The 4,663-nt window shown below is 31.4% G+C and overlaps 1 pseudogene; it reads left to right on the top strand.

Moving 5' to 3' along the window:
* Nucleotides 1-814: 814 nt before the first annotated feature.
* Nucleotides 815-1,326, top strand: LOC112763366 (uncharacterized; annotated as a pseudogene).
* The last annotated feature ends 3,337 nt before the right edge of the window (nt 1,327-4,663 follow it).

Genomic DNA, 4,663 nt, shown 5'->3' with positions numbered 1-4,663 from the left:
CAATACGTTTCAACCCTTCAGCTTTTCTTCTTGCATCATCAACACGTGATTGAAATATTTTAGCCTCTACTTGTTTGATTTTAACTACACTCTCCAACTCATGAAAATAGAAGTCTTTTGGGACAATACTCATTTGCAGCTCAGGTGCCAGAGTCCTTTTATCATCTGGATCAAAGCTGGTAAGGATGTTTGCTAGCCTTTCTAACACAGGTTTCTTCTCCGAATAAGTAGATTTCAGCCAAAAAGCTTCCTGGCTTGGCCCAACTACCCCTTTGATTTCCTTACTTAGTTCTTTCCCAGATAAGTTTGTAGCCATTGCTAATTTGGAAGAATCCCCATCTGAAATATGGACAACATGTAGGGTAAAAAGATGCAAACTCAATTTAGCTTAAAAGCACTAGGAATTTAAACATGAAAAAATAAAATCAAACTTAGGAAATAGCACAATCTGAGATCTGAAATAGTATGCTTTATAGGCAATTAGGCATGATACAAATACAAAAAATTGCAGTATTTGATATCTATCATTTGCTAACATAACTACATAAGTGCAAATGCTTTCAATATTGATGCTTTGATTTGAAGATTTCTACTTTGCTTCAGCATTATTGCTCTTTGCCTACTTGAAGATTGTTGATCTCCTTGCTTTATTTATATATAAATAATATATTTTGATTAGTTTTCTCCCCAGTTTATTGATTTTGATCCCCTTGTCTATTTTGATTTTGCATCTGGAATCAGGAATAAATATTTAAACTATTAGTCTCTAAAATTTGAACTATTTTAAACTATTAACTAATTTTGCAATAGGGTAATGGTCCAAGAGATTGAGATTTTAAAGATTGAAGTGAAGCCAAGATGGAGAAAAGGAACAAAGATAAAATTTGAGGGTAAGGGTGATGAGAAACCTGGATACTTCCCTGCTGGTATAGTGTTCATAATTGAAGAAAAGAAACACAATTTGTTTATAAGAGAAGGCAATAATGGCTTGGAAATATGTATTGAGATTCCTCTAGTAGATGCACTCACAAGGTGCTCTTTTCCAATTCCTATATTAGGAGGGGAGAAGTTGAATTTGTCATTTGAGAATACTGTTGTATACCCTGGATATATGAAGGTTATTAATGGTCAAGGCATGCCAACCCTTAAAAACGATGGGAAAAGAGGTAACCTCCATGTCAAGTTTCTAGTTGACTTCCCCAAAGAATTGAATAATGAACAATGGCAAGAAGCTTTTAGAATCTTAGAAAATTGTTGTTAATGATGATCATAGTTATACATTTGTATATTTTGTATGCAGATATGAATGCACTTGCTATCAGTTAAAGACACAAATTTTCTGTTAATGATAGATATACAATTCATGACTCAATGTTGGCATTGGATTATTTCTCCATAAGAAATAGCTGATAATTACATATATTTGTGTATATAGTACCTATAACCAGTTAACCACTATTTTATGAATATCTTACTTGACTATTTTATGAATATCTTACTTGACTTCGCTGTAAATTTCATTTTATTCTGCATTCAGCTCCTAAAATAAAAAGTTGGTAAAATAAATAAAAAATCTAATCATTCTTGAATGAAAATGATAATTAATTTTTATTTTATTATTTTAAAAATTTTTCTTATATTAGAGAATCTTTTTCCTCCTACTTTATAAGTTCTTTATCTTTCTTGGGGGAACTATTCCATCCGCCTATAGCTTATTAGCTTTGAGGAAGACAGAACAGACATCAAACCTTCAATATTTATGAAAGAAAAAAAAGCTATAAACAATATACATATACATTATATACACATTCTTTTTCGTTAGTTTTATTTTCATTTGGACCAAGGAGAGAGAAAGTTCAGTCCCTTATATGATATGTGATGCATGAGCATCTTTCCTATCTTTTTCTAGTGAATTTGCATTTAAATTGTTGAGTTTAATCAAGAATTAATTATCTTTTAGCCAATATGGATGCTACTTTGAGTCTTGTGTAATTCTGTTTATTTTAGGTAGCATTCAGCTGGACTTGATGGAGTTTCTGCATAAGAAGAGATGAAGGCGAATGATGCTGTCAATCCTGACCTCTCTGCACTCAAACCTAAATAACTCGAGTTACAGAGGTCCAATAAACGTGATTCTAGTGGCGTTGGAAAGCTAACTTCCAGAGCTTTCCAACAATATATAATAGTCCATACTTCTTCTCCGAACTCGCTGCTAAGGCTGTAGGCGCAAGACACAACAATAATACGCGAAATTGGTCCTGCCCACTTCAAGTTAGGCGCACTAAAACCCAAGTTAGGCGTGGATCCTAGTGAAGCCAAGTGGTCCCCATCCATCAATTGAAGATTTGCTGATTGCTATGATTAATTCTAATTTAAATTCAAATTTTAAAAATAGAAAAAGATATCATGCTAGTTTTAAAGATAGATTTTAAATTAATTAGGATTAGATATAAATAGGGGGATACCACCTCAACATTATTCCATTTAGAGACTTCCAATTCTATACAAATTTACATTCCATATTCCAGAGTTTTTCTCTCTGAACCATGAGCAACTAAACCTCCATTGTTAAGGTTAAGAGCTCTGTCTATTTGTATAGATTGATTTTATTGCTTTTCCTATTTTAATTCATGTATGGATTTATAATTTAAGAATTGTTTTCGCTCTTTATCTTATGAATTTGGGTGGAACGGAAGTATGACCCTCTTTCTATTTGAGTTCTTGTATAACTTGGAAAAGCTCTTTACTTGAACAACAGCTTGAAAACATATTCTCCTAAATTTTAATTATCTGGATTCAACGGGATACGTGACATATAATCCTTTTATTTTTGGATAATTAGAGTTTTTGTGGTATATAAATTGGAATTTGATCATGTAGCTTCTAATTGGAATTAAATGACCAAGGAATTGACAGTTAATGAATTTTAGAGGAGACTAGAAAGGTCTAAGAAATTAGGGTCTAGTCACATATAGTTTGCCATAAATTAAATCCTACATAATTAAAATAGTTAGTAAGAAAAGTAAATCCGGAAAAATAGATAACTTTGAAGCCTTAACTGCCTTCTCAATATTTTATTCCCAACTTATTTATCTGCCTATCTTTAATATTCTAAATTTACTGTTAATGCTTTTAAACTTCAAAACACTATTTTCTGTTTGTCTAACTAAGCCTATCAAATACTATTATTGCTTAATCCATCAATTCTCGTGGGATCGACCCTTACTCACGTAAGGTATCACTTGGTACGACCCGGTGCACTTACCGGTTAATTTGTGGGTTAGAAATACCGCATCAAGTTTTTGGCGCCGTTGCCGGAGATTGATTGTGATTAACAACTATTCGTTGTTTGATTGCTTAGATTAGATAATTTTTCTTTTAATTGATTTTTTTTTAGTATTATTAATTTTTTTAATTTTATTTTCCATTATTTTCCCTTTAACGTCCCTTCCTTTTTTTTCGTTTGTTAACCCCCTGTCCCGTTTTTTTTAAGTAGTTTTATTTTAATATTATTAATTTCTATTTTCATTTTTTCTATGTTTTTTTTTCTCTTGCTTTTCGTTTGTTTTCCTATTCCACCGTTTGATTTCACTTTCTTTTATTAATTTTTTATTCTTTTCAAAAACTTTACGTCGTTTCTTTTTTTTTCCTTTTTTTTTACTTTCGTTTATTTTCGTTTTGTTTTTGTTCATTATTAATTTATTTTATTTTTTTATATTTTATTAGTTTTATTTTATTTCTGTCTTTAATTTCAAAAGAAAAATTAAATAAGTAAAAAAAATTTAAATAAACAAATAGTACTAATATTTTTCTTAATTTCTGAAATTAAGTTTGGTGTTTCTTAATTAGTTTTATTTTAATTTTTCTTATTTTAATTTTTAGAATTCTGTTATTTTTTCTTTACTTTTCTGTTTGCCACATGACACGTTTAATTCTGTTTGGTATTGTATGCTAAGGAAAAATAATGGAGAGAGATAATATGAGTTACTACTCACACCCGAGTAGTGATTCATATTATTGTGGATGGGGAAACTACCCAAATTTTGGTTGGCAAAGTCAAAACCAAAGAAACTTCAGTGCTCCATATTTCAATTATCAAGAGCCACCACCTCCCTATTCATATCAAGAACCACCATCTCCATATACATACTAAGAACCATCATTTTTCTACCCATATCAAGAGCCACCATCTACCTATTCTTACCAAGAACCATCCTCTTTTTACTCTTATCAAGAATCATCACCTCCTTCTTATTCTTATCAAGAACCATCATCTCCTCCTTATTCATCTCAAATACCATCAGATCTTGAGCTTCTCATGAAAGAATTCTTACATGATATAAAGACGAGTGTCAAAAATGTAGAGAAACATGTGCAGTTGATTATCAAGTCACAAGAAGAGGAGCAAGCAAATTTCTTCCCAAGAGATACAATACAAGATCCTATAGAAGAAAGTGAAGAAATCAATCAAAGGAGTTCATACTCCAATGAATTAGAGAACTTTCCATCCTCACACATGGAAGAAGAAAAAGATGCAAAAACAAAGGAGGTTGATGCACCAACAAAGAAGGAAGATGCACAAACAAAGGAGGTTGCAAGGGATGAAAATAATTATGGTAATCTACACTCCAATGATGCAGAGAGTGGCATGGAGGGTGAGTTT

Source organism: Arachis hypogaea, chromosome 17 (genome assembly GCF_003086295.3).
Source record: "Arachis hypogaea cultivar Tifrunner chromosome 17, arahy.Tifrunner.gnm2.J5K5, whole genome shotgun sequence".
Taxonomy (NCBI): domain Eukaryota; kingdom Viridiplantae; phylum Streptophyta; class Magnoliopsida; order Fabales; family Fabaceae; genus Arachis; species Arachis hypogaea.
The sequence above is the reverse complement of the archived record's forward strand: the minus strand, read 5'-3'. Positions and strand labels throughout refer to the sequence as shown.